Source organism: Mobula hypostoma, chromosome 7 (assembly GCF_963921235.1).
Source record: "Mobula hypostoma chromosome 7, sMobHyp1.1, whole genome shotgun sequence".
Taxonomy (NCBI): Eukaryota; Metazoa; Chordata; class Chondrichthyes; order Myliobatiformes; family Myliobatidae; genus Mobula; species Mobula hypostoma.
The window spans coordinates 26,994,616-27,016,888 of record NC_086103.1 but is presented as its reverse complement, the minus strand read 5'-3'; the positions used below and the strand labels follow the sequence as shown (position 1 = coordinate 27,016,888).

Sequence of the window (22,273 nt, the reverse complement as noted above, 5' to 3'; positions counted from 1 at the left end):
TCTCCTTTACACCTGCGTACTGATGAATGGAAGAAGGATGCCCACTCCAGAGTCTCTACTGCTACTCCAAAGTAGGTTAACTAATTCAGGTTCACTACCTTTTCAAGAGCACAACACAAACTAGAAATTCTCTTGCCTCTCATGTATTGCAGAGTTAGACTTGCCCCAATATCCATAACAGGGAAGTTCACTCCCCTGTGACCTCAGGTAAAACTCGCACTTGTCCTTTCAGGAAGGTTATTTCAGTGAAGACTTTCAGGTATTTTTAAGTTACTGACATTATACATGACAATTCTTTATGTTTTGTAATGCCAGAAATTGAACAAATTGAAAATGTATTTTGTACAATTTTACTAAAGTAGATTGTCTCATTGTGAGAATTGTACATGATCACTGGGAGTTTTAAGAATGCACTGGAGGAGATCATGTTGATAATTAGCTGGTGGCTCCATAGAGAACTGATGCCTGAAAGAAATGCATCCATCAGTAGATTCCACATTTCTACACCAATAGGTCAGATGTAGAACACTTGATCACTTTCTCCAGCCCAAAACCAAAATCTATCAACTGAAGCTCTTATATAGACATTTCACCCAGAATCTATTGCATTTTGCAGAAGGGTGCCTCAAATTTCTTCCATCCTCTGCATTCACACCCACAGAAGATCTCTATAATGCTAACTGCCAGAAATAGGTCTCCTTCTATAGGTTTTTGTTAATAAGTTCAAAGCAAAATAAATTATCTCTGAAGTGTTAATTTAGACCTGAAAATAACTGTTTCTCTCTTCACTGTGGAATACAAATGCCTCGAGATACGAATTGACAATAAACAGGACTGGTCAAAGAACACTGAGGCTGTCTACAAGAAAGGTCAGAGCTGTCTCTATTTCCTGAGGAGACTGAGGTCCTTTAACATCTGTCGGACGATGCTGAGGATGTTCTACGAGTCTGTGGTGGCCAGTGCGATCATGTTTGCTGTGTGCGCTGGGGCAGCAGGCTGAGGGTAGCAGACACCAACAGAATCAACAAACTCATTCATAAGGCCAGTGATGTTGTGGGGATGGAACTGGACTCTCTGACGGTGGTGTCTGAAAAGAGGATGCTGTCCAAGTTGCATGCCATCTTGGACAATGTCTCCCATCCACTACATAATGTACTGGTTGGGCACAGGAGTACATTCAGCCAGAGACTCATTCCACCGAGATGCAACACAGAGCGTCATAGGAAGTCATTCCTGCCTGTGGCCATCAAACTTTACAACTCCTCCCTTGGAGGATCAGACGCCCTGAGCCAATAGGCTGGTCCTGGACTTACTTCCTGGCATAATTTACATATTACTATTTAACTATTTATGGTTTTATTACTATTTAATTATTTATGGTGCAACGGTAACGAAAACCAATTTCCCCGGGATCAATAAAGTATGACAATGACTATGTTGTTTGACCAGTTATCAGCACTTTCTATTCATGTTCTTAACTTACAAGTCTCCTCTTAACCTTTAGAATCAGCTACATGAGGGAAACAAATATTCCTTCCTCCAACATATCCCTCCTAGCATGAGCTCCGGAATAGCTCATGCATTGGATTCTCAGAGGAGATTTTAAAACTTCAGAAAAGTGTTCACATCTCTCAAGTATTTATTCAGCATGGCTGGGTTCCATCGCAACACGGCACACGGGTGGCACAGTAGCATCGCGGTTAGCACAATGCTTTCCAGCGCAGGCTGAGAAATTCGGGTTTTATTCCCACCATTGTTTACAAGGAGCTTGTGTGTTCTCTCCATGAATGCATGGGTTTCCTCTCACATTCCAAAGATGTACAGTTAGGGTGAGTGTGTTGTGGCTGTGCTACTGGAGGCATGGCGACAATTGTGCGCTGCTCAGACTCATCATTGAAGATCTGATTTGATGCAAAGGACACTGTGTTTCACACATCTGACAAAATAAAGCTAATCTTCAAGGATGTTTAAAATTTTAACAAGTTCATTTATATTCTCTTTAAACCATCAACCAGCAATTTTATGGAACTTGTAAGAATTACAAGCAAAACTAAACAAAACAAAAGTATCACTGGTAAATACTAAAACGGAGAGGAGTGATTTTTAGAGATCATTTTCAAGGCAGCAAAAAGAAGAATCTTCAAAATTGTAACTGAATTGAAAGCAAGTAATCAAAGGTGGCACTAAGATCAAAGAATAATTGGGTATGGAGCAGACAAAATTTATTTCAGCAGCAAGCAACACTTAAATGAAACACTTCTTAAAAATTTTGTGCAGGCTGAACATAGAGATCAAGTATCTAATTAACAATGTAAATTATGCATCAAACTGTTGCAATGAAGTCCTGCCCATAAAACTTCACTCCCAGTATAGAGCTGAAACTTTTGTTCATTGATTCTAATCTGGACGCATAAACAAAACAGTTGCCTGAGGAGAAAGCCATGCATGCTCAAAAGAGTTCATTTTAATCAAGCAAGGAGAATAGGATATGATCCTATTACCCTCGATGTAAGATAGATAAAATGAGTTTCAGATGCATGAAAAGATTTTCCTTGGATTGACAGTCAAACTAGCTGCACTGAAAATATAAGCCAATGCTTACTTGCTCACCTAACTAATGGATTTTTCTTTATATAGTGAATATTCAGTGAGAAATTGATTGTCAGTTAAAATTTTCATTACTTCAGTATTTTACTTCAAGAATCAGCTATAGCTACCTCACTTTATAACAGCTCTAAATGCATTGCCCAATTTCTAGCAGATGTGATAAACCACTATATGAAAACTGCTCCGTTGTTCTTCTGACAAAAGGGTTGTAAATGAATCAAATAATTCATTGCAAAACTAGTATCAGACAATCCCACACACACTGCAAAAAGAAGATGAAGGAAGTTGCCAACAGTTTCAATTTCATCAGCAAACAGTTCGATATTTACTGTACACAAGAGGGTTGGTACACTGTCAGATTGAGATTAAAGACAGGTCAACACCATGAGTGCTGCCACCCAGCAGGCTGTCGGTCCTAAAGAGCCTATTGTGGGAAGCAGCACATTATGGAGAAAATTAAACAAACGTTTTTCTTTCAAAACAAGGCATTAAAGTGGGAAATGTTGAGGTACATTATTTAATGCCTAGGAATGCAGAACAAGTCATTTAATGCATTCTGTCCATTTCATGGAGGGGATCACTTTTGCTGTGGAATCTTTCTGGCTATTGATCTCCATGGGGAAATAACTACAGGCTGAGGCAGAAAATAGACAATAATGAACAAGCCATCATTACACCAACATCTGAATCTCCTTTCTGCAGATGCTGACAAAATTAACACAACAACATAGTTAGTCATAGTTATAGTCATAGTCATAGTCATCCGTTATTGATCCCGGGGGAAATTGGTTTTCGTTACAGTTGCACCATAAATAATTAAATAGTAATAAAACCATAAATAGTTAAATAGTAATATGTAAATTATGCCAGGAAATAAGTCCAGGACCAGCCTATTGGCTCAGGGTATCTGACCCTCCAAGGGAGGAGTTGTAAAGTTTGATGGCCACAGGCAGGACTGACTTCCTATGACACTCAGTGTTGCATCTCGGTGGAATAAGTCTCTGGCTGAATGTGCTCCTGTGCCCAACCAGTACATTATGTAGTGGATGGGAGACATTGTCTAAGATGGCATGCAACTTGGACAGCATCCTCTTTTCAGACACCACCGTGAGAGAGTCCAGTTCCATCCCCACAACATCACTGGCCTCACGAATGAGTTTGTTGATTCTGTTGGTGTCTGCTACCCTCAGCCTGCTGCCCCAGCACACAACAGCAAACATGATCGCACTGGCCACCACAGACTCAATGCTGAGGATGTTGTACGAGTCTGTGGTGGTTTTAATCAGTTAAACACAATTTCCCTGGGCCCAATAGACTGAAGTTTTGTAAGTGACAAAAAGCGATTTGTTGATGATGGATGATTAAGCGTTTAAGGTGAGATGGAGCTATTTTACTTTACATATGGAAGTAAGGATGGAATTGAGCACAATTTTGTTTTCACAAAGGAGTAAATGAATGGTGCCTTCCTCCAAAAGGAATAACCTGAGGAGCCAAATGTTTGTTCTTACATCCATAAAACATGTTGAAACACCTATTTCTCTACTGTATTATTGTATATATAATTCTTGAAACCTATGTCTAAGGAGGCACAAACACGAAGAAATCTGAAGATGCTGGAATTTCAAGCAACACACATAAAAGTTGCTGGTGAACGCAGCAGGCCAGGCAGCATCTCTAGGAAGAGGTACAGTCGACGTTCTGGGCTGAGACCCTTCGTCAGGACTAACTGAAAGAAGAGCTAGTAAGAGATTTGAAAGTGGCAGGGGGAAGGGGAGATCCAAAATGATAGGAGAATACAGGAGATCGAAGGAGATCTTTTTATTTAAAAAAAAACAAAGCGGATTTAATCAACTTAATGTGAACTAGGACTGATGTGATTTCACTCTTTCTCTTCACTGTTCCATGTAAGTATTTCTTCCACTTGCTCATCATGCACGAGACAAGCTGATTTTACACTTGTGGCCTCCAGACCTCCATAGTTTAAGCTAAATTACCTGGTTACATCCACATTATTCATGCTTATTAGTATTACACCACTTGTGAATTACAACACAATCCCAAAGGTTAGAGAAATTGTAGAAAAGACTGGCGGAGTTGCTGGATCCTACAGATAATGTTCCATCACTAATCCACTGCCCAAAGCAAAGAAAGAATCCTCTTAATACCACAGCAGCTTCTACACAATGCCCTGCATCCTCAACTTCATTGTATTATCATCCCAATACAACCTCCAGATAGCCAGAAAAACACAGAGGTAAGTGATATTTGCCTGTCATTTTTCACCAGTAAACCGAGGTTTGTGATGTGTTGAAAATGATGCTCAACAACTTTGTGACTTATCAGAACTGTGCAGTGGAACATATTGATATGGGGTGTTCCTCAACTGTTGCTGATTTTCTCCATGTGTGGATGAGATCAAGTTTGACTGTTTAAAGTTATAGAGTACTACATAACAAATACAGGAGACTTGGCCCAACTTGTCCATGCCAAATTATTATCATGGCCAGTCCCATCAACCCTTACATGGACGATAGCCATTCATACCCTTCCCATCCATGTACTTACCCAAATTTCTTTTAAATGTTGAAATCGCACTTGCATCCACTTCCATTGGTTCTACAATCGCTCCAGGGTTATGGGGAAAAGGCAAGTAGGTGGTTTCCCTTAAATGTTTCACCTTTAACCTATGACCTCTGATTCAAGTCACCCAGCCTCGGTGGAAAAAGCCTGCCTGCACTTACCCTATCTATTCTCTCATGTTGCACAGCAGGCCCAGGATCAATGGCCTGCTGTTGCAAAATTTATCAGCACACAACTCAAAAGGCCTTCCACTAAGAGGGTCTTTTATTCAAATGGCTTAGCTTTGCAAGGAAGAAACCAAGTAAGCTGCAGAGCAAGGCTGAGTGGAAATTGATTCTATATCGAACAAAAGCAATCTGTTTTGAGGCAGTAACTTTTCCTTGGTGAGGAACTGTTCTGTTAATGTGAGCAGACACAATTTATCGAAACCTTATCAACACTACCATTGTTGTGTGGCCTTGTGCATACTTGTCGATTTGGAATAGAGCAGGGGAATTGAGAAGAGCTGTAGTTCACAGCAAGGTGTAGATGTAGAGAGGATTGGGGAAGAGAGGATTTGGAATAGAGTCTGACAAGATTATTGGGGAAGTTTCAGGATAGAAGTAATCAAAATTTACAATTTGAGTGAAAGACAATGGGGCATCAGCTACGTGGGTGGGAGAAAACTACTTAAAGAACCAAACTAAAGATAATTTATATCACCAACAGGATATACTGCCAGGACCAGTACCGTATAATTTCCAACATTTTTGTCAGGAATTGCTGCTCAATAACATTTGGAGTTGCACAATTACCTCATGCTATTACAACATCAGTGACCCAAGTTCAATCCCACTGTTATCTGTAAGGCATTTGTACTTGCCATCCCATAAATAAGACCACTTTTTAAAATGGCGTTGCTGACCACATGCGCTTCCTCCAGGGTTTCCAATTTCCTCTCACATTCTAAACATGAATGGAGTAGTAGGTTAATTGGTCGCAGGGGTGCAATTGGGTGGCACGTGCTTGTTGGGCCAGAAGGGGCTGTTAAACTAAAAGAGGACTGGATATCTAATTAAAATTAAAAAAAAACATAAAAACGATTCTGTTAGCTGAATCTTGTCGGATGTCATTCATCCTTTTAAGAAACTTCAAAGCAAGCCTCATATTCCCATTGTCCACAGTAGAAAACAAATCCCTTTGCATCCATTCTCTCAAAACTCGTTGCTTATTAAATGCCATCCATCAATTTTACCATTCAGCCTTCTTTTCTCAAGTTTCTGCCATTCTGATATGAACACTCTTGTTGTTTTCCCCTCATTCTTTTAAATGTTCTTAACATCCTCTCAGGTGTCTTTATGTCTTCATTATAATATTGCAACCAGCACTATGCTGCAAAATTTTAAGTGTGGTCTCTGTATGTATTAATACAGGATTAGCATAACTTCCCTACCTTACAATGTCATTCCTCTTTAACAGGGGTTCCTAACCTTTTTTATGCCATGGACCAAAACCATTCAGCAAGGGGTCCGTGGAGCCCAGACTGAGAGCCCCCTGCTCTAGAAATACACCCAAACACATGATTTGACTTATTTAAATGGTCTTGCTGAGCTGTGATGCTACTTTTAACATGAAAAGCAAATTTCCGGAGGAACTCAATGGGTCTGTCCAGGCAAAGGGAATAACAGCACCTCTAGTTTCTATGAGGTTTGCGAATTGAAGTTAGATTCACCAAGTCACCTAAAACTTTGACAAACTTTTATAGATGCAGAGTGGAAAATATCCTGACTGGCTGCATTATGGCCTGGTATGGCAACATTAAGGTCCAGGAAGGGCAAAGATGACAGAAAGTGGTGGATACACTCCAGTACAACACAGGAAAAGCTCCCTCTCCCTGCCATTGAGCACACTTACATGAAGCTCACCAATCTTCACTCACAACTTTGAACTGATTCTGCAACACACAGACAGACATAGTACTGTGCAAAAATTCTTAGGCAGATACACATAGCTAGAGCGCCTAATACAGTACTGTAGTAATTTTATGTATTGCATTGAACTGCTGCCACAAAAATACAAAATTCATGATGTATGTGAGTGATGATAAACCTGATTCTGATATGGATCTTTATTGTGGACTGAGAGTGGGAAGGGGGAATGGAGAGAGGAATCATGGTTGGGAAAAGGGGAAGGGAATGGGAAGTACCAGAGAGATATTCTGTAAAGATCAATAAACTAATTGTTTCAATCAAATGACCTTGCCTGGTGTCTCAAGAACATACAAATAAACAGACAGGCAGACACACACACACACACACACACACACACACACACACACTTACATGGAGCACTGCCACATGAAAGCAGCATCCATCATCAAGGACTCCACAATCCAGGCTCTGCCCTCTTCTCACTACTACCATCCTGCAGGAAGTACAGGAGCCTTAGGTCCCACATAACCAGGTTCAGGAATGTTTATTATCCTACAGCTATCCAGCTTCTGAACTGGTGTGGATACCTCAACTTCCCACAACTCTGAACTGATTCAGCAACACTTACACACATCCAATACGTATGGACACACACACATACACACACGACTTTGACTTGGCTTCACTTTGACATTTTGGTTTGGGGCCCTGATGCAGGAATTTGAAAACTTCAACATTTCTTTTGCTTCCATAGATGCCGCTTGACTTGCTGAGTTTCTGAAACAAATCTGTTCTTGTTTATTTTTTGCTCTGAATTTCAGCATCTGCATCTCTGCACTACTTTTAGTGATAAGTGTATCTTTACCTCAAGATCCCTTTGTTGCGTTGTCCCACTTTGATTTGCACCTTCAATGTACTGTGACTTATCTATTCTTCCTATCAAAATGTATTCCCTCACTCTTAGCTTAAAAAAATCCTTGCTTCCTCCCACAACATTCCCTTTCCAGTATTACATTCTTCAGCACCAATCACATGACCATGGAATGGCACCCATTCAAACAAACATTCCGCTTGTTTGCTGTCTTCACATCAACTGTTAAGTAATATGTTTTCAAATGATAGTGGTTAGACAATCACAACCTGTGAACGTCTTTATTTTACAAATGACTTGCTTGCTTCTTGATTCTTCTCCATCTCCCAACGTAAATTGATTGATCTTAGAGTAGGTTAAAAGGTCGACACAACTTTGTGGGCCTGTACTGCGCTATATGTTCAATCTATGTATGTTCTATGAATAATACTTCATTTCTTTTCAATGATTTTCAATAGACAATATACAATAGGTGCAGGAGTAGGCCATTCGGCCCTTCGAGTCAGCACCACCATTCACTGTGATCATGGCTGATCATCCACAATCATCCTGTTCCTGCCTTATCCCCATATCCCATGACTCCGCTATCTTTAAGAGCTCTATCTAACTCTGTCTTGAAAGCATCCAGAGAATTGGCCTCCACTGCCTTCTGAGGCAGAGCATTCCACAGATCCACAACTCTCTGGGTGAAAAAGTTTTTCCTCAACTCCGTTCTAAATGGCCTACCCTTTATTCTTAAACTGTGACCTCTGGTTCTGGACTCCCCCAACATCGGGAACATGTTTCCTGCCTCCAGCGTGTCCAATCCCTTAATAATCTTATATGTTTCAATCAGATCCCCTCTCATCCTTCTAAATTCCAGTGTATACACGCTCAGTCGCTCCAATCTTTCGACATATGACAGTCCCGCCATCCCGGGAATTAACCTCATGAACCTACACTGCACTCCCTCAATAGCAAGCATGTCCTTCCTCAAATTTGGAGACCAAAACTGCACACAATACTCCAAGTGTGGTCTCACCAGAGCCCTGTACAACTGCAGAAGGACCTCTTTGCTCCTATACTCAACTCCCCTTGTTATGAAGGCCAACATGCCATTAGATTTCTTCACTGCCTGCCATACCTGCACGCTTACTTTCAGTGACTGATGAACAAGGACATGTAGATCTTGTTGTAATTCCCCTTTTCCTAACTTGACACCAACCAGATAGTAATCTGCCTTCCTGTTCTTGCCACCAAAGTGGATAACCTCACATTTATCCACATTAAACTGCATCTGCCCACTCACCCAAACTGTCCAAGTCACCCTGCATTCTCAAAACATCCTCCTTACATATCACACTGCCACCCAGCTTTGTGTCATCTGCAAATTTACTAATGTTACTTTTAATCCCTTCATCTAAATCATTAATGTATATTGTAAATAGCTGCAGTCCCAGCACCACGCCTTGCAGTACCCCACTAGTCACCACCTGCCATTCTGAAAGGGACCCATTAATCCCTGCTCTTTGTTTCCTGTCTGCCAACCAATTTTCTATCCATGTCAGTACACTACCCCCAATACCATGTGCTCTAACTTTACCCACTAATCTCCTATGTGGGACCTTATCAAAGGCTTTCTGAAAGTCCAGGTACACTACATCCACTGGCTCTCCCTTGTCCATTTTCATAGTTACATCCTCAAAAAATTCCAGAAGATTAGTCAAGCATGATGTCAAGCATGATTTCCCCTTCGTAAATCCATGCTGACTCGGACCCATCCTGCCACTGCTATCCAAATGTGCCGCTATTTCATCCTTTATAATTGACTCCAGCATCTTCCCCACCACTGATGTCAGTCTAACTGGCCTATAATTCCCTGTTTTCTCTCTCCCTTCTTTCTTAAAAAGTGGGATAACATTAGCTCCCCTCCAATCCACAGGAACTGATCCTGAATCTATAGAACATTGGAAAATGATTAGCAATGCATCCACGATTTCTAGAGCCATCTCCTTAAGTACCCTGAGATGCAGACCATCAGGCCCTGGGGATTTATCAGCCTTCAGTCCCATCAGTCTTCCCAACACCATTTTCTGCCTAATATGAATTTCCTTCAGTTCCTCCATTACCCTAGGTCCTCTGGCCACTATTACATCTGGGAGATTGTTTGTGTCTTCCCTAGTGAAGACAGATCCAAAGTACCTGTTCAACTCGTCTGCCATTTCCTTGTTCCCCATAATAAGTTCACTGGTTTCTGTCTTCAAGGGCCCAACTTTGGTCTTAACTAATGTTTTCCTCTTCACATACCTAAAGAAGTTTTTACTATCCCCCTTTATATTCTTGGCTAGTTTACCTTCGTACCTCATCTTTTCTCTCTGTATTGCCTTTCCAGTTACCTTCTGTTGCTCTTTAACATTTTCCCAATCGTCTGGTTTCCTGCTCATCTTTGCTACCTTTCTTATTTGTTAACATGCAAGTTTCTTCCATAATTGCATTTGTTAAATATAAGTGGATGGATCTGGACTCAGACATGGATCTCCGTGATAAATGGTTCTCAGAGAAGCTAGACAGGAAATCACCTCAAGATATCGAAGATTTGGACATCACAGTAGTGCAGTGGATAGATCCACTGACTCATGGCTTCAGTGACCTGGATTCAGTATTAATTCTGGGTATCGCCTGCATGGAGTTTGCACTTTCACCCTGTAACAATGTACATCTGCTCCAAGTCCTCCAGTTTCCCCCACATTCTAAAGGTGTGCAGGTTGGTGGGTTAATTAACTGCCAAAATGCCCTGTGAATACAGCAGAGAGGTTGAATTTGTGTGTGTGTGTGTGTGGGGGGGGGGGTGTTGGAGGAGAATTGATGGGAATGTGGGAGGAATAAAACAGGAATAGTGTAAGATTAGTGTAAATTGGTATTTTATGGTTGGGTTTGACTTCGTGGGTTGAAGGTTTGGGTTCTGTGATAAGTGACTCCATACAGTGAGATTGGCAGGGATTCAGACAGGGTCAAAAACGATGTGCTGCAACAACTCAGCAGGTCAGGTAGCATCTGTGGAAGGAAATAGATTGCTGATGTTTTGCGTTGAGATGCTTCACCAGGACTGAAAGAGTAGAGGGGAGATGACACGTATAATGAGGTGCGAGACAGGAGTGGGGCAAGAGCTGGCAAGTAGTAGGTAGATGGGTAGGGTATCTGGATATTACAGAAGACTTTCCATAAATTTCAACACTTCTTGAAATCTCCAAGCTTTACTGTAAAGCTTACATTTTACCATGGACTCAGTGTCGGCTGGGGTCGGCTGCTTCCAAGGTATCGGCAAGTTGATGGTGCCTGGAAGTTTATGGCAGGGAGTTTCTCCCTTTTGCCGCTTGCTATTGGGGACTCGGGAGTCAATCGACTTTGAGACTTCACTTACCGTGCCCATGGTCTGTTCTTCATCAAATTATGGTATTGCTTTGCACCGCTGTAACTATATGTTATAATTATGTAGTTCTGTCAGTGTTAGTCTTTGGTTTGTCCTGTTTTCTGTGATGTCACTCCGGAGAAACATTGTATCATTTCTTAATGCATGTATGTATTTCTAAATGACAATAAAAGAGGACTGAGTGTTCTCATAATCTAATGCTTGATAAGTCACACCCCATTTGAAACTTTTCTGCGGGTCCTTTCCAGCAGGTCGAGCTGCAGAATATTCCTTGGTGGAAGACAATTCTCCAGAGGCCACATTGTCGTGATTCCTACCCTTCCCAAACCAGCAGAGTTATGGAGATAGTCGCTGGATTAAATAGAATAAGGAAGCTTTCACTTGGTGAGACACTGGGCCAAATGTGAACGTGGTCAGGCAGCAGCAGAAGGAATAGCCTGGAAGGTAGCTTGTCTTATGAGGAAAAAGATATAAGATGAGCTTTGGAAAAAGTCTGATTGTAACTATGACTTAATTACGATGAATTGGAAGGTCTGCACCATGACAGAAAACAAGAAAGAGCACACTTCAGTATCCATGCCAACATCTTCTGGCATTGGCAATGTATCAATACCATTGTCTCACCAACCTCTAAACCTTCATCAGGAGCTCAAATGAGTGTAACACAGAGCTGAAATTAAGTTATGAAATTCACTCTTTTGCCTAATATGGCACCTAATTTTATTTTAATGCTCTTAAAAAATTTAAATGTAGTAAACACCAAATAATCTGCAGATGCTGGGGTCAAAACAACATTCCGGCCCGAAACGTCGACCGATCTTTTCCACGGATGCTGCCCTACCTGCTGAGTTCCTCCAGCATATTTAAATGTAGTACTTCCTCCCCCTCCATCAATCATTCCTAATGAGATAGTTAATATTTATTTGCTAGTCGTCATCCATGGGCATGTTGGTCCATACGTATGTGGAAGAGTTATAGATATTGTTATTTAATAAATACGTAAAGTGGACACTTCACTGAAAGAAAGCGGAGTGAGAGTACTGACCATTGGTTGCATTCACCAAATAAACTTTAGTAAAATTACAGTCCATGGAACTAAACCATCCAAGCACAGGGGCAATAAAGTTCTATAATCTACTTGATCCTAGTGACCAGTGACCAGTTCATTTGACTAAGTACTTGACCGCATTATGACAGTATCTACTAATTGCTGAAACTAAGAGACAGCCTAGTCTTTTATTTTCCAAGCAAAAGAAGTTCTTTTGAAAAACTGAACCAAAATAACCAATGTACTCTGGATGATTGTGATAAAACTACATTATGAAATGTAGTGTTTGATCTGACCAATCTTTACTAGCATTTAAATGCCACCTGAATATTCACCTTAATCCTGTCTGTTCACATACTCCTTTGCTGCAATAAGCAGCAATCCAGCTAGTATTTGTGTACAAGGTTTCTGCATCACAACCTTTCCAGGCAAAAACATTTTTTCTTCTTCTGCTCTGTGCCCCATCTTTCACTTCTTAAACTCCACTTCCTCTCTCAAGACCTCAGAGACTGGAAGGAATTTGTTTGTACAGCACATCGCCCTTCCACCCCATGGAATATGATCAATGACTATCAGCTGGTACTGGCCTGAAAAACAAAGTGAATTTCTGTATAGAATTTTTTTGAATAAACATTGACATCGAGATGAAGTAAAATAAAAACCCAACAGGACTCTGCTCAAACTTCAATATAAAGTGATCAGTGACTCTGGGAAAGTTGTTTCTGCTTGCTTGGAATAGATCCTGGCAGATATCAGAAAATTGAATGTTCTTGCCCTCTGCTGATCGCATTTGGATACACATTGCAGTCGGTTTTAACTGGGATAGCATTTCAGTTCACTGCTATGATCATAAAACTATTCTAGTGACAGCAGAGTTAGGGAATGGGAAAGGGCCAGATAATAGAATAAATACTCGCTTGGAACCAAGCACCAATTTATCTATTGATTTAATATTTGTCAACCAGAAGTGGTTATTTAAATACCATCCATCACATGCAAAGCTGCCACATCCTCACTTCAATAATAAACTTGCCAATTTCAGGTCAATTGCATCAACTCAGAAAAACAGCTGAGCATTGATTTATGTAAACTAGGCTGACTAACCACTGGCGGGAAATAGATTAGCACAATAAAAACTCAAATAATTGGATTTATTTCTGAAGCGGGAACAGCTTGGTACTCAGAAGCACAACTAACTTGGCATTTCAGTCTATGTAGATTACAATAACGATCTAGAAAAAAAAAGTGTATGAATTGTGAATATTGTCAATCTGATCACATACACTACCAAAGAATTCAGATTCAGCCTGACATTGATGATACAAGGTGCCCAAGATAGAAAATATATTTGCATATTTACACGAGGACAAAGAATAAATACTTTGCACAGGACTACAATGAATGAGAGAAGAGGTTTGTCCTCAAGCTGGGGTACCTAGTAACATAGATAAACTATTTTCTGACAGTAACATTTACTAACTGTTCAAAAGATCACAAAACTCTTACCCTAGAGAATAGGAATCATCCCATAAGAGCAGGGGTTCCCAATCTTATTTATGCTATGGACCCCTACCATTAACTGAAGGGTCTGTGCACCTCCGACTTGGAACCCCCACATAAGAGGAAGACAGTAAAAATCCACCCAGACAAAGGTACAAATCAGCACATGCGGATTCATTCGTACATATCGTCACTGGTGATTTTCAGGTTATCCTGACAAAAGGCGAGTGCAGTATCAAGGGCAATTCCATACAGACAATGCAGCATCAGAGCTATTTGCCCAGATAAAGTTCATATCACCTGTTAGTTGAGGACCTCACGTACACTGCAAGTCCAAATGTCAGAAGTATCCCATTGTCACATTTTAATCTGATTGACTGGGTTGGGGTGATAACATCGCAGAAGAGTCTACAGTGGCTGGCATTTTTTTCTGGGATGGTTGGATTTGAGTTTTTTGGTATCAAATCTGTTGCTCAAAACAGGATATGCAATCATTTCTAGTCAGTCAGAATTTGTATTACAATGCAAACCACAAAAAGCAGGCAGATCGAGTTCAGCAGAGCTGAAAGTGAATAAAGCTAACAATGTGATTCAGTTCCTCAACGCTCTAGCTTGAAAAGTAATCTTAACAGAACAGTCAACATTCTGATGAGTTTGTGTCACCATGCATTGGACTGGTTTCATTTTCACTTGAACTGAAGCTGCTCTTGAATATTAGATTTTGTTCCAATTTGTTCCAAGAAATCATCAAGTGCACTTGCACCTTGTCAGTATAAGTTTGCATACGTCTAAAACTGGTTTAATTGTTTTGGCTGCTGGCTTATGCTGACATAAAATGCGTTTCTCATCAGTTTCCTAAACAATCTGCAACTTCAGTTATGCTGGCAGCAAGATCAGAGCCAGAAACAGCTGCCACCTTTCAGATGGGCATCAAATATTAAGGTGCCACTTTCCCTACAGTGCATATTCAGTAATATCTTCAAGATGGAACGTAGAAGGCATAATTGCAGAAGAAGTCATCCAGTTGATCTGGAAGTGACAAAGCCAACTTAACTCCGTGTCACCGTTTCCAAAGAAAAACTCCAGCCAGTCAGCATATCCTTCACCAGAAGAATTGAATAAAAACGCCAGACATTCACCTTGTAGCTGCTAGAAAAATTACCACAGACTGGGCTCAGATCTCCAGCTAAGCACAAGGGGTGCATCATAATAATAGCAAGTCGGTAAATATTGTTGCCAATGCTGAGAAATGTGACGTAATACTTAAAATAAGATTTAAGTATTCCATGTAACTAATTATTTTTTATGCTCTTTGGGAAAAAGTGTTTATAATGGCAATTAATAGGTAAGAATCTTATGTGACCTGTGTAACAATTTTAACTGATCATTTGTACATAACTACAACAATAACTATTTTTTATTTGAAAGTGTTACATGGAGAAACAGCATACTTTATTTGCTGAATACATATTCTGATAAATGCATTCACTCCCTACCCCTTGGAAGCTTTCATGTTTTATTATTTTTCAAAATTGAATCACAATGGACTAATTTGGCTTTTTTGACACTGATCAACAGAAAGGACTCCTTTGTTACAAACTGGTCTAAATCTATTACAAGTATTAAACACAGAATAATTGATTACGTAATTACTGAGCCCCTTCAAGTCAGTATTTAGTAGATGTACCTTTGGCAGCAATTACAGCCTTGAGACTGTGTGGACAGGTCTCCCACAACTTTGCACATCTGGAAACCACAATTCTTCCCCATTCTTCTTTACAAAACTGCTCAAGCTGTCAGATTGCATGGGGATCGTGAGTGAACAGCCCTTTTCAAGTCCAGCCACAAATTCTCAATTGGATTGAGGACTGGACTCTGACTTGGCCACTCCAGGACATTAACTTTATTGTTTTTAAGCCATTCCTGTGTAGCTTTGGCTTTATGCTTGGGGTCATTGTTTTGCTAGAAAACAAATCTTCTTTCAAGTTGCAGTTTTCTTGCAGACTGCATCAGGTTTTCCTCCAGGACTTCCCTGTGTTTTACTGCATTCATTTTACCCTCCGCCTCCACAAGCCTTCCAGGGCTTCCTGCAGTGAAGCATCCCCACAGCATGATGCAGCCACCACCATGCTTCATGGTAGGGATGGTGTGTTTTTGATGATGTGCATTGTTTAGTCTGATAGCCAAAAAGCTCAATTTTGGTTTTATCAGACCATAGAACCTTCTTCCAGCTGAATTCAAAGTCACCCACGTGCCTTTTGGCAAACTCCAGCCAAGATTTCATGTGAGTTTTTTGCAAAACAGTGACTTTCTCTTTGCCACTCTCCCATAAAGATGTGACCAGTGAAATATCAGTTGTATGCAGTAACTCCCATTTTACCCACTGAATCTTGTAACTCCTGCACAGTTGTTATAGGTCTCTTGGTGGCCTTACTAATAAATCCACTTCTTGCACAGTCACTCAGTTTTTGAGGATGTCCTGTTCTAGGGAGGTTTACAGCTGTACCATATTCTTTCCATTTTTTGATGATTGACTTAACTGTATTCTAAGGGATATTCAGTGCCTTGGAACTGTTCTTGTATCCATCTCCTGACTTGTGCTTTTCGATAACTTTTTCACGGAGTTGCTTTGAGTGATTTTTGTCTTCATGGTGTAGATTTTGCCAGGATACAGACTCACTAGCAGTTGGACTTTCCAGATACATTTTTACTAAAAACAGTCGAAGTACCTTGACTGCACAGATCTCCATTTAAATAATTATGTGACTTCTAAAACCAACTGGCTGCATCAGTGATGGTTTGGTGTGTCATATTAAATGGGTGAATGCTGATGCAATCAATTATTTTGTGTTTTATATTTGTAATTAATTTAGATCACTTTGTAGAGAACTGTTTTCACTTTGACACAGAAGAGCCTTTTTCTGTTGATCAATGTCAAAAAAAGTCAAATTAAATCCATTGTGTTTCAATGCTGTAAAACAATAAAATATGAAATATTCCCAAGGGTTGAATACTTCTTATAGGCACTGTATGTGTAGAATTGTGCAAACATCTTAAGCACATATATATGTATAGTTCAGTTGCCTTAGACTTTTGCACAGTACTGTACTTGTCAATGTGGAGCGGAGAGCGAGGTTGTAAATCTGGCGGGAACAAAGGATATTGGAAATGGCAAGGGTGGAGCACCCTGTGTGACAGGGGACAGAGAAGTCCCAAGGAAGAGAGTGGGTTGGGTGGTACCAGGTGCAGACAGACTCAGCCCTGAGACACCAGGCCAGGTCATTTGATTTCAAACATTTGGTTTATTGATTATTAGATACTTTATTAATCCCATCACAGTAGCATTACAAGTGCACAGATATACAAATATTAGAAGACAAGTAAGAAAGAATTAAAAAAAGTCACCTCAAACAAAAGGGAGTCATCACTTCCCCAGCTATCATCATCAGGTGCGGTGCCCAGTTTGAGCTTTGACTGCCATGGCCCACACACTTCTGTTTCGGGTCAAGTGGATCAATTCATTGGTATTCATTTCCAGTTCTCTGGCTGCTGTCCCCATCATCATTTGTCTTTGTCTTCCTCTTGCTTTCTTCCCTTCAATCTTTCCCATAGTTACCGTGCATTCAAACTCCTCCTTCCTAGTCACATGTCCAATGAAGTTACGTTGCCTTTTGATGATCTCATACATTATTTCTCTTTTTGTGTTTGCTCTTTTCATGACATCCTCATTAGATATTCGTTTCATCCATGATATTCTTTGCATCCTCCTCAAAAACCACATCTCTGATGCTACAATTTGTTTCCTCACGTTACTAGATATTGTCCAACATTCTGAGCCATATAACTGGATAAACGTAACATTTCAGTACTCTGAGGTGGGTTGTCATGCCTAGTTTAGTATTGGTCAGTACACTCTTCACTCTTGTAAAGGTGTCTTTTGCCATTGCTATTCTTCTTTTGATGTCCAAGTCGCACCTGCCATCTGATGTCACCCAGCTTCCTAAGTAGCAAAAGTTCTGTACTTGATTTATGTCTTCCCTGTTTATTCTCAGCTTGCAGATAGGATTCTCCTTCTTTTTGGATATCACCATACATTCTGTCTTTTTGCAATTGTTAGGTAGACTAATTTTTGCACTTTCTTCAACAATTATATCAATTAAGTTATAATTGAGGAGTACCCAGCTATAGTTGACTCATTATACCCTAATGGCCAAGTGCAAGAATGATTTCACATAGCGCTCTTTGGAGCAGCGCTGTTGTCTTAGTCTGTTACTAAAAGTGATCCTCTGCTCAGCTGAAGTGGCATGCAGAGGCTGAGAAACATTGTCCAGGATTGCCAGGATTTTCCGTATGCTCTTTGTTCTACCACAGCCTCCAGTCTGTCCAGTTTGACTCCTACATAAGAACCAGCCTTTCTAATCAGTTTATTGAGGCTCTTCGCATCACCCATCTTGATGCAATTTCCCCCGCACACTACCGCACTGTAGATCGTGCTGCGACTACAGACTGGTAGAACACATGAAGGAGAGGACTGCATTCTCCAAAAGATCTCAGTCTCATCAGGAAGTAGAAGCAACTCTGGCCCTCTTGCACACAGCCTCTGTGTTGGTGCTCCACTCAAGTCTGTCATCCAAGTGCACCTCCAGGTACTTGTAGGTCCTCACCACTTCCTCACCATCAATAGGAACAGGGAGCAGTGCAGGCTTAGTCTTCCTAAAGTCCATCACCAATTCCTTTGTCCCGCTGATGTTGAGTTACAGATGATTCAGCTTGCACCATTTGACAAAGTCCTCCACCAGATCCCTGTATTCATCCTCACATCCTCCTTTTATTCACCCAAATATTGCAGAGTCAGAGAATTTCTGCAGATGACATGACTCGGTGTTGTATCTAAAGTACGAGATATACAGGATAAGTAGGAAGGGAGCCAATACAGTCCCATGGGAGCCCAGTGCTGCTTACAACCATGTCTGAAACACAGCTCTGAATGTCTCTCTCATGATTCCTACCCCTTCCCTTGTTGCTAATCATAATTCCACTTTCCCTGTCCCCTACCAGTCCACAATAGAGACCCATATTAGAATCAGGGTTATCATCACTCACGTCATGAAATTCGTTGTTTTTTTTTTCGGCAGCAGTATGGTGCAATACGTATAGTTACTATAGTACTGTGCAAAAGTCTTATGATATATAAAAATAAAACATCCTTTGATCAACACAGCTTCTGCTTCCAGAACTCCAGGATCTCCCCAGCTTAAGGTAAAGTTCCATTTTTGAGAGCTGTCTGCAAAATAAAACAGCTTGCATGTTGCACTTATGGCCACAAACCGAGTTCCAACACATCAGCCTGTGGGAAGAGGGTCATGTCAAAGGACGAAATAGTCTGAAGAAGCACTTTAAATCTTGTTTTGTTGTTTTTAATAATAAAGCTGATATTAACACATTTACCTGAAACCTATCTTGGTGTGCCTCATGAAATGATTCACAGAATATACATCAATGCATTGAATATACACTGAGTGGTCACTTTGAGGTACATCTGCTTGTTAATGCAAATACGGTATCTAATCAGCTAAACATATGGCAGCAACTCAATGCATAACAGCATGTAGACATTGTTAAGAGATTCAGTTGTTGTTCAGATCAAACATCAGAGGGGAAGAAATGTGATCTAAGTGACTTTGACCATGGAATGATTGACGGTGCCAGATGGGGTGGTTTGAGTATCTCAATGTCTGCTGCTCTCCTGTGATTTTCATGCAGAGCAGTCCATAGAGTTGACAGAGAATGGTGTGAAAAAGAAAAAAAAAACAGAGCAGTAGCTCTGTGGGCAAAACACCTTGTTACTGAGAGAGGTCAGAGGAGGACGGCCAGACTGTTTCAAGTTGACAGGAAGGCAACAGCAACTCAAATAACTATGTGTTACAAGTTGTGTGCAGAAGAGCATCTCTGAAAGCACAGCGCATCAAATCATGAAGTGGATGAACTACAGCAACAGAAATCTACGACCATACAGAAATACATTGTGACCACTTTATGAGGCACCTCCAGTATCTCACAAAGTGGCCATTGAGCATATTCTTCTTGGGGATGATGTGGCAACATCCTAACTAACATCGAGGACAGATGCTTGCAGCACAATATACGTCTCTGCAACACGTGCAAGCTTCTATAAGTCAGGCGCTTGTCACATTGGTAAGACCCACAATCTTATCTTGAATAAAGCCCAGACGAACACATGGATTTACTAACTTCTGACAGAATCTCAGATTAAAACTCCCACTCTGCATGTGTTACCTTTGTAAAATCAGTTTTGTAGTATCTGCTTCACAACAAAAGCTCTCAGTGCTATTGGAGCAGATTTAATGATGAGTAACTCGTTGCTTGTTCTTCTGTTTAACTGAGAGAATTTTTATAGTACATTATAAGATACTTCTGCAAACATGGATACCTTAAAAGGCGGAGGACACTCTTTTTGGTGTCCCAAACTTGTAGGTTTCACTGCAGTTCAGCGACATTCTCGATCCATGTCAAAACTAACTGTGGCACCATCTGGTGGTGGAAGTTAATATTTTTGTCTGTTTTCCTTCCAGTCATGACGACCTTATCAGTCAAAGGAAACAAAATCAGAGGAGTGACCAAGAGATGCCTAAAGTGTTCAAACCCCACTGACTATACATGGTGAAAAATTAGGAAATTATTTGGCTTGTATTCTGGATTTCAAGTCATAAAATATGATATTGAAATTCACTAACAATTAACTTTTAATGGAAATTTAATTTTGTATCATGTTTCAAGATGCCAATGTAGTAGAGTGTTGCAGATATATTAAACAAGCTATACATATAATGTGTATACACACATTACACATCTGTGGTTTTCAACTACTGGGCCATCAGCCCTGTATCCTCTAAGCTTCACTGACTCCTGTCATTGATAATTAGTTTTAAAATTTTCACCTTGAGAGCTCACAATATTTCTTTCCTCTACACTTCAGCAGTTTTAGTTTTCATTGCAAAATGCATCCTGAACCCAGCCTGCTTCTAGCTTCCTGTTTCACTTGTCATCCCTTCAGTTGCCATAATGTGACACTACGCATCTTCCTCCGCCTGTATTTCAGCTGAGTCAGCTATCACAGCACCTCCTCTGGTTCCTTTTAAACTTACTGCCCATATTCTTTCTTAGCACTTCTGACACATTTTCATTCATGCTAACAATTCAATCCATGTCATTAGACATAAAAATGGAAGTTGTTCTTATTATAGAAACTTGAGCTGACAAAGACACATATTCATAATTTTGAAACAATATCAGCTTCGAAACTGATGTAGACTGGCAGTGAGCATCTTTCCAAAAGGATTGTGCTTCCAGGTGCAAAGTACATGTCCTGTCTTTCAGTGTTGCATCAAGCATATGCTGAAGTCAAAGCACACTAACCATTGGAAGGCTGTAGAGAGGCAGTTTCAATAGCTCAGCTCAGCCCGTTAAATTTCTGTTCAAAAATTGCAATTTAATATTTTATACACTCATTCTTCAAGTCAATGCATGGTGGAATTTTTATACCCTTGGAATCCCCCTGCTCTACTCACTTTACACAGATGCAATGCCATATTCAAGTTTTCTGACGACACCACTGTCACTGGCCGAATCAAATATGGTAACAAATCAACATGTAGGAAGGAGTATGAAAAACTGTCTGAGCACTGCCATAACAACAACTTCTTACTCAATATCAGTAAGACCAAGGAGCTAATTATTGACTTTAAGAGGAGGAATCCGGAAGTCCATGAGCCAGTAACCATCGAAGGATCAGAGTTGGAAAAGGTCAGCAACTTTAAAGTCCTTATTATTATTATTTCAGAGGACCTGTCCTGAGCCCAGCTCACAAGTGCAATTACGAAGAAAGCATGGCAGCACATCTACTTTCTTAGAAGTTCGTGAGAACTCAGCATGGCATCCAAAACTTTGACAAACTTCTATAGAAGTACAGTGGAGAGTATATTGACCTGCTGTATCACAACCTGGCATGGAGATACCAAGGCTGTTGTATGGAAAAACCCTACAAAAGTAGTCAATATCATTCCATCACAAGTACAACCCTCCCCGCCACTGAGCACGTCAATGTGAAGCATTGTCGCAGGAATGCAGCATCCATCATCAGGGACACCTCTATCCAGGACATGCCCTCTTCTCAGTGCTGCCGTTAGGAACAAGGTACAGGAGCCTTAGGATTCACACCAACAAGTTCAGGAACAGTTCTTACCTCTCAACCATCAGACTCTTGAAGGGAAGGGAGGGGGGGGGAGGGAGGGAACGTCGACTCAGACCATGCGAGGCCCACATTGGGC

The 22,273-nt window shown here is 40.6% G+C and overlaps 1 protein-coding gene across 1 annotated transcript in view; it reads right to left on the bottom strand.

The window, feature by feature from the left end:
* Positions 1–22,273, bottom strand: part of LOC134349198 (teneurin-2-like) — a 3,136,038-nt gene that overhangs the window by 2,064,417 nt on the left and 1,049,348 nt on the right. The window lies entirely within an intron of this gene.